The 13,790-nt window shown below is 25.9% G+C and overlaps 4 non-coding genes across 4 annotated transcripts; 2 read left to right on the forward strand and 2 right to left on the reverse strand.

The window, feature by feature from the left end:
- Window positions 1–502: 502 nt before the first annotated feature.
- On the reverse strand, window positions 503–575 carry Trnar-ucu (transfer RNA arginine (anticodon UCU)). The gene has a single exon. It is a non-coding gene; the product is annotated as a tRNA-Arg (tRNA).
- Window positions 576–8,025: 7,450 nt separating this feature from the next.
- Window positions 8,026–8,097, forward strand: Trnad-guc (transfer RNA aspartic acid (anticodon GUC)). Its single transcript has one exon. It is a non-coding gene; the product is annotated as a tRNA-Asp (tRNA).
- A 4,051-nt stretch (window positions 8,098–12,148) lies between these two features.
- Trnak-cuu (transfer RNA lysine (anticodon CUU)) lies at window positions 12,149–12,221 on the forward strand. The gene has a single exon. It is a non-coding gene; the product is annotated as a tRNA-Lys (tRNA).
- Window positions 12,222–12,879: 658 nt separating this feature from the next.
- Trnag-ucc (transfer RNA glycine (anticodon UCC)) lies at window positions 12,880–12,951 on the reverse strand. Its single transcript has one exon. It is a non-coding gene; the product is annotated as a tRNA-Gly (tRNA).
- Between the last annotated feature and the right edge of the window lie 839 nt (window positions 12,952–13,790).

The raw sequence follows: 13,790 nt of genomic DNA on the forward strand, positions 1-13,790 counted from the left end.
AAATAGAATTATATTATATAAACAGTTTAACTGTATAGTAAAACTATAACAAAGTTTTAAAGTAACGAACCTAAAAATTGTACAACCTAAAAAGTTTCTTATCAGCTTAATCTTAGGTGAGTAAGTTTAAAATAAGACTCTACCTTCTCACGATCTACTACACTACATTATTATACGTTTTGATGTTTACAAAAACAATCAAATGTCTTATCTTATATTCCTAGCTTTTCCCAAAATTTACGATTTCACTACTCATTGCTAAATTAGTCAATTAACTCAAAAATAATACTTTGGTTTTTATAGTAAAAACTGTTTTATTTTAGTTTCCATATCCCTATTTTATCAATATCTTATGTAACATCCATTTTCAATGAATTTAAAAAAAATTTTTAGAATAATTGTTTGAGCTCTTTGAGCAAAACACTATTTAAGAAGTAAAATTTAGAAAAAGGTAAATAGTTTATAATACATTTGATCCACATGCATATATCAAAAACAAAAGTATCTCCGCCGGGACTCAAACCCGGAACATCTGGATAAGAAGTCCAGCGCGCTATCCATCACGCTACGGAGACGTTTGTTGGAAATGAACTTTTACAGTTTGTAAATTTTATAATCTTAGTATATGTGGGTAACGATTAACATTCAGTTTTAAACCAACAAACTATATATAAAGTTTGAACACGCATAGTACAGTGCTTATTCACTAATCCTGACATGTTGGGCAAGGTTTTTTAGTAAACATGTCCAGATAAGCATTCTTCCAGATAAGTACAAAAAATATTCTCACAAAATAACATAACTATATTATGCAATGCATGGTAAGTACTAAAAGCGTTATAAACGAATAGTAATTATGAGTAAAGGATAATAAAATGATCATTAATAAGAGCAAAATTAAAGGTTAATTTTTTTTTAATATTTTCTAAGGTGAAAAAACATCAGACTTACTAACTCTCTGCAACGATACACGTTTTTTGAGGGTCAATAAAATTCATCATTTGTAATTCCACCTCCCCTAACTTTTGGTTAAAAAAGATGATTTTTATAGAAAAGACAAATAAGTTAAATTTATTTAAAAAACAATAATCAAAATGAAAAATATGTAAACTTATCTCTAGTTTTAAACAAAGTTTTAATGTAAGCTTTAGTTGTAGTATTACGTCATAATAACAAACTAAGTTGCAGAATTTTAAAGTCCACATAAATTTTTCTTACAGTATGAAAGCTTAAATACTTGTATCAAACAAAAATGTTTGTGCTTAATCTAGAAACTATTTTGAACTTTCTTCTTGACTGGAACTGTTCGGATAAGTGATAAGCATTGTACTTAAGTATAGATACTTAGTATGCAATTATATTTTTGTATTATGGCTCTGTCTAAGTAATCAATTAACGTGTTTTTGATAAAGCAACGTAACTAAAACCTGAAAACAGTGAACATTAGGACTTACTGATATTATACTAAGCTCAAATTTTTGATTTCAAGCTTAGCCTTAATAAGAATTAATTGATTTATATTCAATAGTTATTTACTCTAACTTTTCTAGTATACAGTTTTAGCAAACTTATTTAAATTTTAATTATATTAAATTGCTCTTAAGATGATTTTTTGTTTTCAAAATTTTGCTCATATATCTATAAAGAAAGTTTATCATATCAAATGTAAATTTAAACTCACTATGAGCTTTATTCAAAAAACTAACAAATTAAACATTTGGTGACTAGCTTTTAGTAATCAAATCTAAATATAATTTAGCTTGTTTTGTTCTTATTAGAATTTTTCACTCTTTGAATTTCAAAACCATATGTTCATGTAAACTAGTAATTACGAAGTTTGATAAGCTATTACTATTTTAAAACTTCCTACAAGATAAAGTTCATGCACCGTGCTATTTTTGGTTTTTTACACAATAAGTTTTACTGTATTAACTACTGCATTTCACATAACATACATCATTTAAAGGATTATATAGATAAGAGTAAAATCTAACTAGCATTCTAAATATACATACTCTTAAGTATGTACTTTGAGTTACTATTGGAAAGCAAAATAAAGGTAATAAAGTTTGTAATCAAATATTGTTTTAACAAGTTCTCCTAATGTTTATTGCCATAACTATAAAAAAAAATTTAAATCTTTCTGTTTCTGTAACTGACAACAAAAACAAAGTAATTCAAACAAGTAACTTATTTACTAGTTTGAATTAGACTGTTATTGTTGTTAAACTACACAGTTACTACTTTAAAACATTATTTAGAAATGATAATAAAAAAATACGGCATATGTTGTTGCTTACTTAAGTAAAGCTAAGTACTTATATGTAATAATTGAATAAGTGTAACTTTTAAGTTTCTTGATTTTAATTAAAATTAGTTTTTAATACTTTTACTATGTTTGAATAGGTTTACTATCATTTCTAACTCGCTATCATTTCTAACCCGATCATTTCTAACCCGATCATTTCTAACCCGATCATTTCTAACCCGATCACTTCTAACCCGATCACTTCTAACCCGATCACTTCTAACCCGATCACTTCTAACCCGATTACTTCTAACCCGATCACTTCTAACCCGATCATTTCTAACCCGATCACTTATAACCCGATCATTCCTAACCCGATTTAACCCAATCATTTCTAACCCGATTATTTCTAACCCGATCATATCTAACCCGATCATTTCTAACCCGATCTTTTCTAACCCGATAATTTCTAACCCGATCTAACCAGACAATTATTAACCCGATCTGTATTAATATAGGTTTTTAATCTTGTTTTTAAATATGCGTTTTTTTAATAACAAACTAATCTCAAGGAAGTTGTTTTTATGATGAAATTTAGTTAGTTTTGTTTAAAATAAAACTTAATGTTCAGATAGCTTTTGTTAAAATTTAAGTTTTGATATTGATTGCTATTGGAAGTTTGTTATCCTACGCTAGACTCAGGCATCAACATCTGGGCCACTTAAACTGAATGACACTTAACAAAGAGACGCAAATTTATATACCTTAAAATCACAACTATAGTTTTATCTATAATTTATAGATTAACAGCAAAATAATTTAACACTTTAGTATAATACTAATTGACCTATTTATGATTTGAAGAAGGTTTTTAACAAATTTGATTTTAACTCAATAATAATCTAGGTATAACATTAATTATTTCATCGATCAGTGATTTCTAATAAAACCAAACACAGCTGCACAATCTTTAAATTTAGAATTAACTTTCGATTTCTTTTTAACAAAAAAAAAAACCTTTTAAAATTTCAGCAACACATATTGAGACGATTTAGTAAATTATTTCAATGATTTTAGTGCAGCAATCAGCAAAATAGTCTGAATTACGCACTTCTTCATTAAAAGAAGGTTCATGGTTACTTTTATAAAATTCTTTTAGAAATATACTAGAATGTCAGAATTCAAACAAACTACAAAAGTTCATGAATAAAATTTATTCTTGTTTAAAAGTCAACCGGATATACACAACCTGACTTTTAAAGTTAGGTTTTGTACATTTTTGCAACCGTTTGGTATTTCGTTGTTTTTCTTTCAATTATTTTTGTCGCTTTGCCAAAGCATAATCGATACAATTAAAATAAACATAATTGGAATTAAGGTACAGACAATTGTAAAAAAATAAAAAAATTAAATGCATTGACTAACCACTAAATTTAAAGTCTAAAGCACATTAACAATACTAGGTTTAATAAATATTTATCAAAAATATTAAAAAACCTTATATCATTTACAGAGGAAAGGCGCTGCTAATAAAATCGAACTATAGACTTACCCAAATTCTACATATTATATCAATGGTTTATAATGGTTTATATTCGTTAGGTTTGTAAATCAATGGTTTATTTTCGTGGTAATTAGTCATTTATATAAAGTTAAAAACGTTAATTAGTTTTAAATAGCATTAGACAAATTAAAGTCTTCTGTATTCTAAAGATCAAGTATTAAGTTTTGATAGTCGTCAAGGTAAGAAATATAATGAGTTTTGCAGCCGTTAAAGACTACTCCATAATTTTTCTTTGAAGAGATTCTATATGGTTAATATACATTTTTTAAGTGTAAAAACCAGATTGGCAAGTTGCATTCAAATTTAAGGCGAGTGTATATAAAATACAACCTTTTAAGAATATTAATATCAGTATATATAAAACTCGAAATAATACAGTTAATAAAATTTATTAATCGTAATTAGTATGGTGGTTTCATTAAAAATTATCATTATTAAATTCTAAGTTCTTAAAATGAAAGTGCTGCTGTTTAAAAAGTCAAAAGAAGAGCTAGACGTTTTTCAATATTTAGAACCCTTCATTTACTAGAACTTAAACTTAATTTTCTTTCTTTTACCCAATGATAAATTATATTTAAAGATTAAATAAGATATGTTATATAATAAACTTATCTATAAAAGTTAAGTGTCGAAAACTTATTATTTTGCATATTTTTTATTCAAAATATGATGAATAAAGAGAAAAACAAATTTACATTTATCGTGAAAATTTAAAAGTTTTCAAAATTTAAAGTTGTAAAAACAGTTTTTTCACGATTAATAATAGAACCTTCTTTAAAAAGTTTCTTGATATCTTTAAAAAGTTATGGTTTCACAGGTTTCCGAAAACACAAGAACTTAAGATTATTTAGCGATAATTAAATATATAATATAAGTATAAGGTACTTGATTAATTTATATATTTTTAAAACTTAAAGTAAAATAATAAAACTTGTTTGTGTTGTGAAACTCTAGTATAGGTTTCTAGAAAATTTGAGGTGCAAATTCGTTTTTAGAAATTTAGAGGTGCAAAAAAAACACCGAGAATAATGTCAATACACTTCAAGCTGGATTTACTGTAATGAATAAAAAGTTAATATGTTGCGTGTAATAATCGTCTGAAAAAGTAGTTGATTAAAGGAAACAAAAAACTTGATGTAGTTTTTATAAATTTCTGCTCCTAGTTATACTTAGTTTAATTATAATTAATTTATTACTCTATTTAAAAATGTTTTTCAGTACTTTAAAGTAAATTAAAAAAAAAATTGTCTACTAAAGTACCAATTTAAGTCGTAATTATAACATTTTGTACATTATATAGATTCAAGTGAAGGTTTTAAAGAAGATTACCTGGGCGAGATTTGATTAACCTCGGACTTGTTATCCAAATAAACATGTCTGTTTATTTGTTAGTGACTTTTTTTGCTCTAGGACTAAGTAGGAATTTATTAATGATGTGAAATCAAGACAGTCAATCGACGTAATATACTTTTGCGGTTTGTTATACGACATAACTGTTTTAATATCTAGGTTATACATAAAAATCAGGCTTATTCACTTAATATAACAAAAGTATTAAATTTCTACTAGTGTTTGTTTGAATTCCATTATCTTAATAGGCCTATGCAAGTTGTATATAAACTTGTGAAAGTTATTAAAATGAAACTTAAAAATAATCTACTATAAAGCTTTAATAAATTAGTCAGCAATAATACAATTTTTACAACAGACTTACATTGTAGTTTTTAGACTGTAATATAACGGTTTTTGTATCTGAATATTAAAATTGTAAAGGTTTACTTTTAAAAACTTGCTTATGTTAAAATTATTACAGTAACGGGGATTATTATAAGATCCAACTTAAATATAGATATAACTGCCTACTTTAAAATCCTACAAAGAATAGTTCTAAATATTGTAAAGTAAACGATTTAGTGAATTGTATATTTTTAACAAAAAACGTCTTTTAAAGTAGATTAAAAGAATAAAAGAATATGAAAAAATAAAATAAAAATGAAACTTTGTGTAGGATGAAATATCAAAAAATAAGGTGATAAAAATAAATTAAACTCATGTTAAGTTAATACTAAAGTTAAAGTTTATACTAACAATGTTTTTGACGTAACACATTAAAATCATAATGTTTTAAAGAAACTAAAAATTTAATAATTTTATTAAGACCATTTAGTTTTTGAATAAAATCTAAATTAAAATTAAGAAATAAAGTAAACAAGTAGAATGGGTTAGAAATGATCAGGTTAGAAGTGATCGGGTTAGAAGTGATCGGGTTAGAAATGATCTTGTTCGAAATGATCGGTTTTGAAGTGATCAGGTTAGAAGTGATCGGGTTAGAAGTGATCGGGTTAGAAATGATCTTGTTCGAAATGATCGGTTTTGAAGTGATCGGGTTAGAAGTGATCGGGTTAGAAGTGATCGGGTTAGAAGTGATCGGGTTAGAAATGATCGGGTTAGAAGTGATCGGGTTTGAAGTGATCGAGTTAGAAGTGATCGGGTTAGAAGTGATCGGGTTAGAAGTGATCGGGTTAGAAATGATCGGGTTAGAAGTGATCGGGTTAGAAATGATCGGGTTAGAAATGATAGCGGGTTAGAAATGATCGGCTCCCGTTTGAATAAGTAACCATATGGCATCTGAAAAAGTTAACTGTTAACATAATGTTAATATTACAATCATTAATTTGAACAAACTCAAATTTTAACAAACAGATTTAAACAAGTAAGCTTAAGATTTGAAAAGAAAATTGTTTTCTGTTTTAACTAAAAAACATTTGGTTAGCCTGAGTTATTTTGACCGAACGTTCAACTTTTATAATTACATCAAAAGAGCCTTAAGTTCTAAGGTATAAGTATAATTGAATTTAAAGTATCATTTTACTATTCTTTAAAAAATAAGAAACTCAAAAATCGTATGTTATACATAGAATGTATCAATGTTATATAATACATGAACCAAAGTTTATTTGGTGTAGTATTTGAATTATACATGCTTAGAAGTCACTAAAAACAACATCACTATAAACAAAAATGATTAATATACGTACAAATATATTTTACATGTGTGGCCGGTTAGCTCAGTTGGTTAGAGCGTCGTGCTAATAACGCGAATGTCGCGGGTTCGACCTCCGTACTGGCCATGCTTTTTTATCAAAATAAATTAATTGTTTTTATGTTTTGTTAAAATTAATCCTTATAAATTATCTATTACGTAAACAATTTTTAGCTGCTTTATTTATTTTTTGCTTGAATTTTTTTTGATTATAAATCTCTGCAGTACTTCACTCTAAGCTATAATATTATACAGTTTTTATAATTTCACTATAATTCTTATAAACTAAACTTAACTAAAAATTTATAAAATAAAAACATATTTTAAAAACATGACGTTCTTAATAAACAAGCAACTTATTAATGACTTTAAATGTTTTATTGGAGTAAAATTAAAATTTTAGTATTATGTAAAAAGGAAAATAATCAAACTTATCGATATTTTAATACTTTTAACGTATAAATAGCTGATTAACTTATTTTCAATTAGTCTTTATACATAAGTTCTACATAAGAGTAAAATAACTACAAGAAAATAATAACTGAAATACTATTAATATGTACCTAAGTTCTAACAAATATTTTTCAATATAAATATAACGGTCAATTAAGTGCAATCATTTTATTATAACGTTATTAATTTAGAATTGAGTTTGTGCTAAAAGCTACTTTTACAACCAATATTGATTAAATTTTTTTGTGTAATTATTAAATTAACAACAACAAACTCAGTACTTAAATACTTAATTTTAAGTTTAGTCAAAAACTGGTTAAATTTTTGTAAAACTTGTAAGAAATACTGAAAAAGCAAATGTACATAAAATTGAGAACCTATTATGTAGTAATTTAAACTTGATTTATTGTAGTTCTTTATAAACTGCAGCAGTGTTTCTACTAACATACTATTTTTTAAAGTAAAGTATTATGTTGAAAAATGATCATAGGTTAGTTTATATTTACAAGTAATTATACAACAGTAGATACATAAGTATTAAATGAACACATTTAGTATATTTTGTAATACATAAAATAACAAGTGCATAACAAAAATTGAGCCAAAAAATTGATAAAGCTGAAAGTTTGCATAAAAATTCTGAGCAAAATCACAGTCTAATATGTGAAGTATGTAAAATTTAAGATTAGATACGCGCGATACGGCGAACAAACGTAATCCTCGTTAGTATAGTGGTGAGTATTCCCGCCTGTCACGCGGGCGACCGGGGTTCGATTCCCCGACGGGGAGGGTTTTATTATTTTCTGAAATTACATTTTAACATTTGTATAACTTGATCTTATTTACCTTGGCGTAGAAGATTTAAACTGTTGTCGTTTGTAATTATCAGCTTGAACCAGTGGCGTCGCGTGGTATTTTTTTTAGGTGGTGCAGAATTTAAAAAAATATCAATTATTTTATTAAAAATATGTTTTTACTGTCAAGTTTGAAAACAACTGAATTTTTGCTACACCTGAAGATAAGCTTTGCTTTTAAGGGCATAGGGGGGATAAAACAATTTAATCTTATTTTATGTAGTTTTTACTAAGCTACAAGATGCTTTTTACAGATTTTAAAAATTCAGTATATGTTTTAAGATATAGCCGGTCAAAGTCAAAGGCAACAAAAGGTTCATAATGGGAGGCACAAACTAAAACAGTGTTTAAAAAAATGTTTTACCCCCCTTTATGCCCTTAACATCTACTTTAGAATTATTTTACTGAAATTACTTTATAAAGTTTTAATTTAACTACAAGCCATCTTTTATCAATATAAAAATTATTAAAATTTTTGAGATATGGTAACTCACAGTCAGAGGTACAAATGAATCCTTATTTTTATAATATAAACTCAAACAACAAATAAATCAATTCACTAAAATCATATCTTTTTTTTTATAAGTTGGCCTCAAAATCTTTAGATGTTTCTTTTATAAAACAAAAAAAAAATTGCTAAACTAGATATTAAAAACACCAAGAAAAAAAAAGTTATAACAAAAGTTTTTTTTTGTATATATAAAAATATATATTGATACTTAAAAATTAACTTTCTCTTCAACAAAAGTATAAAGTTTTAAAAAAATTAGGATAAAAAAGTTTAATTAAAAGTTGTTTTAAAAATGATGGAGAATATAGGTTTTCAGTAAAATTGTATTTTTTGCTGTTTTAATTTGCTCCTTGTATAATAAACCATTGTACTCTCTGGCTTTGACTGGTTGTAACTAAAAGTTTAATTGGAAATTTCAAGTTTATTAAAGAGTAACTATTAGCTTTCTGAAAAAGTTAAAACAAGAACAACATGTAAAAAAGTGCCTATACACCCTCCCCCCTTACTCCTCACTAATTTGCACATTTTTTTTACAAGCATTAACATTTTTATTAACTTTTTTTCTAATTTTAATGTTTTTTGTTGGAGGTTTAAAATTCAATAGTTTTTTAAGGGTATCTTTTCTTTATTTAAAATTTATTTGTTTTTCATTTTGATGACAGTATTTTTCTCAGGAGCTCAACTTTTTTAAGTTTAGTTGTGAGGCTGTTGAACTTTTCAAGAATTTTAAAGATAATTCATAAATATGTAACCATTATAGAAGTAAAAGTTTGGTTAGTTAGTTTTCATGTGGCCATAGGGGTAAAACACTTATTTTTTAATTTTAAATAACCTTGTTATTTTCAGAGTAAAAACTAAAACTGCTTTAGTCAGCCTGAATATTTTTCTAATTTGGTCTGTTTTAATTTATCTTGGGTCATCTTGAGTTTTTAACATTTCTAAGTTATCCTGATTATGAGGCAAGGCAACCATGTTTCAACAATTTTATCTAAAATTTTTGCTTTGTTTATGAGAAAATTAAACCAAAAGTCATATAAAGTAGAGGTAGACTAAATTTTCCTAAAATGTTAAACTACTTTAAGTAATCAAAGTTTCTAAATTAAGGCTATTTACTTTATTTAAATATGTGATTATTTCAATAATACTATTTTTTATTTAATATAAATCTAAAATATTTTTCTGTAAGAGTGAACTAAAAGTTTATAATAAACTTCTTAATTCTTTTTTTCAGAACTTGAATTTTATTATTTATTTTATTAACTTTATGATAACAATAATCAGTTATAGTTAAGTTTATGTATGCAGATTAAAATAAAAAATCAAATTTTTAAGACTTTGGTGATTTAGGGTTTTTATCTTTTTTTTCAAAAAATGCAATTTATGACAAATCTTTTAATAGAAGTGATCTGTTAAATTTAAAAAATCATGTGGGTACATAAACTCAAGTTTAATCCTTTGCAGTAGCTTGCTTTGTTTTTATTTTATGTTTACATTAGCTTGTAGATGATACTTAAGCAAGTCCTGTTTTAGGGAATTTTCAACTTAGCTTACTTACCGCAAGATATTGATTTTGCGGTAATTCTTGAAGAAATTTTTCTTTTTTGAGTTCATTTGCGGCAGTCAGCTAAGAGTTTGCGGCAGTGAAGTGGGCAAAATGGTCGTTTTCAAAATTGAAGTTTTAAAAGAGATTTCGTTCTAAAAAATAACGAAAACGTTATAGATACTTATTTTTTTTCTTAGAAAATTTCAAGGTGGTGCAGTTGCGGCAGTGCAACACCCCACGCGACGCCCCTGGCTTGAACCATAAGTATTTTCAGCTAAAAGGTAAACTTAATAAATTTTAGGTAAGTTGACAAGCAATCTTATTTACGTAATTCAAAGTTTGCAAATATTTAACTGCTGTAGACTGTTTTGTACATATAAGATTAAAACACTAAAACTCATAAGAATCATATTATTTGTCAACTAAATAAATAAAAAACGAAGTAATTTGCTGTTATTATAGTTAAAAAATTAAAGTTAAAGCGTTTATTTCAAAACAATAAAAAACACTGTTATAGATACTACATGCTAATTTTTTGCATTTTGCTAATACAAGCCAGTTTACAAATTATTTTAAAAAATGATTAAAGCTTGTAAATACAGTAGGTATCAACTAAAGTTATTTGCGTTTATTTTGATTAAAAAATTATGTTTTTATTTAGTTGTTTTGAAAGTTGTAAAGTGTAAATAAATAAAATAAAAAAGTTTTTAAAAGTATAATTGTAGTGTTATTTTCTACTTTTAATTATTATTTAAAATATAAAATAAAATACAAGTACAATAGCAATTTAAAGCTTTTAAAAGCAAACTGTTATTAAGTGTAAAAATATAAAGTAAAATTAAATTAATTATGATAAATTAAACGGATATAAGAGTTTTTATTATAACATAGATTTTTATATTTTGTCTATGACCACATGTTTAAAAATTAGCACTGAAATGTTGATAAAAAACTTCATTGACGTGGTAAATAGATGATTGATTTTTTAACTTAGCATTAAAATTAAAGATTATATTTTTTGGGTTGGTGTCAAATATGCACGAAAGAACACTTTTGCACAAAAACACTTTTGCACGGGTTGAAGACTTATTTTTAATCTTAAATTTTAATAATCTATTTATTTTTTCTTTACGTTTGTGTTTTTACTATCACTGTTACCCCTAAATCTTAACTCCGGTCGGTAACTTTTTTTTTCTTCTGTTTTTTTTTTGTCAACTCTTTTTCTGTTTTATACTTTATTATATTAGTTTTTTATTGTTAGTTTTACTAATTTTTTTAATTTTTACTATAACTGTTTCCCCTAACCCTTAATCTCGGTTGTTATCTTTATTCTTAACTTTTGTCTTTAATTTTAGTTAATACATATTTTCTTTTTTTTTATCAATGTTTTCTTTTGCTTTGTGATTTGTTTGTATTTTTAAACTTTTATTTAAAAGTGACCCTTCATGCAAAAGTATCTTTGTGCAAAACTGTACTTTCGTGCAAAATTGTCCCCGTTCATATTTGACCCGTTCCCATACTTGTTAGCTATATACAAAGCTTCGAGAAATAAGTTGGTTATAAAAAAGAATATGACACTACCAATAAAACTTATTAATGTAAAAGTATATAAAAAAGAAAAACAATTCATATACTAAACTTCATGACTAAAATTTCTTACCGTTATTTATGCAAAATAATGGACCTATAACATAAATTTTATTAAGTAAGACCAGAATGTGTGAAAAAGAATAAATTTGATTTTTAGTAAACTATCTAACAACTACTAACATAAGTTAAAAACAAATATATTAATTTAACGTAACTTTAAAAGCATTATTTATAAATAAATTGATAACAATTGTTAACTGGTAATAAACACTAAAAAAAAACAATGAGAGTTTAAATTAAAATTTAACAAATATATAGCTGTAACACGGCTTGATTCCAAGCGCCCGGCTAGCTCAGTCGGTAGAGCGTTGGACTCTTAATCCAACGGTCGTGGGTTCGAGCCCCACGTTGGGCGTGGTCTCTTTTTGTTTTTTGCTGAAATGAACATATTTTGATAAAAACATTTTTTTATTATAGCTTTTGTGTTTTTCTTTTATATTTTTTAATATCAAGTAGTATTAAACAGAATCTAAAACAACTTGTTTTTTAAGCAGGGTCAACAGAACAATATTTATGAATGTATATTAAAAAAAAAAAAGGTACAATCTATGACCTGTTTTTTAACGATATTTTCTTGTAGAATTGTAAATATACTGATAGTTTACTTTAAATGGTAATACATAACAAATTAGGTGAGCTTGATTTTTGACTTGAAAGCAACTAAACCATAAAAAAATACAGTTATGTAAAAATTGAAAACAAGAGTATTAGTACATTCCAACAAATAACAATCGACTCGATTTTTTTTTTGAATATCTGACCAACACACTTGTATCTGATCATGAAAACAATTACTGAATTACTTGCTTACTACCTGTTTCAAACTTTATAGTTTCAAAACAAAATACAGTTAAAAAATTGTAGACTTACATCAGTAGTCCTTCTATTATTTTTTTTAAAGTTTCATAAAGCTTGCTAAACTTAGTTTGAAATTATTCGTTTCTATTTAAAACATTTTCATCATTCCATTCTTACATGCAAAACAATTCACTACTGTACCAAAAATACAACATTGCGTCGACCGGGAGTCGAACCCGGAACTAGTGCTTGGAAGGCACCAATGCTAACCGTTACACCATCGACGCATGTCTCAAATTGAAAATTACTGTATATAAACACAAAAGTCGAGACAAGTAAATCTGTAGCGCATTCGAATGCTAGCATATGTTCGTTCAAGCGTTTTTTTTTGCCCTTAGCTCGACAAATTGTGCTATATTATTGCGCTGCAAATTTTAAACGTGTTTTTGCTCGATGGCTTTGACGCTCGTTGAAAATAATCACGTGGTTTAGTAAACTGCAAACTTATAGAGAAATTTTACTTGTCGGCCGTTGACTTTTAATTCACGTTGTTCGTTAGCTGTTGTTTAAAACTAAATACTGAATTTCTTGACGTCACATTCAAGTTTTAGCTACATATAGTTTAAAAAAAATATTGTTTATAATATGAAACTAACGATGAATTGTGTTAATAAGCTAAAAAAAAATTAATTATTTTTCTACAACTTTTTTTACTTGAAAAATAAAACTTTAATAGCTTACGCTATTTACAATAAATATTATATTATATACTACATATCAGATAAATCATAAATAAGCATTTTTTCAATTTTTTTAAATATAAATACCAAATTTTCATTAACTACTAAAATAATTACTTATTTCTTTAAGTTATGTTAATTTTAAAGCTATGGCTTAAATTTTCTTAATTTAGTTAAGTATAAATAAAATTCTCATTCTCATAGGCACTATTTAATTTATAATCTAATAAAATAGCACTATATGAATTAAATGTTAATTTAAGATTAATCGCTCTTATGAAAGGATTCTATCAATTTTTTTTATACAATTTCGACTACCATAACCTTACGGTTTTTATTGGGATCAGAAGATTAAACAAGGTTAAATATTTATATCCAAGTTTTGT

This window comes from Thalia democratica, chromosome 2 (genome assembly GCF_965202585.1).
Source record: "Thalia democratica chromosome 2, ktThaDemo2.hap1.1, whole genome shotgun sequence".
In the NCBI taxonomy this organism is placed as follows: Eukaryota; Metazoa; Chordata; class Thaliacea; order Salpida; family Salpidae; genus Thalia; species Thalia democratica.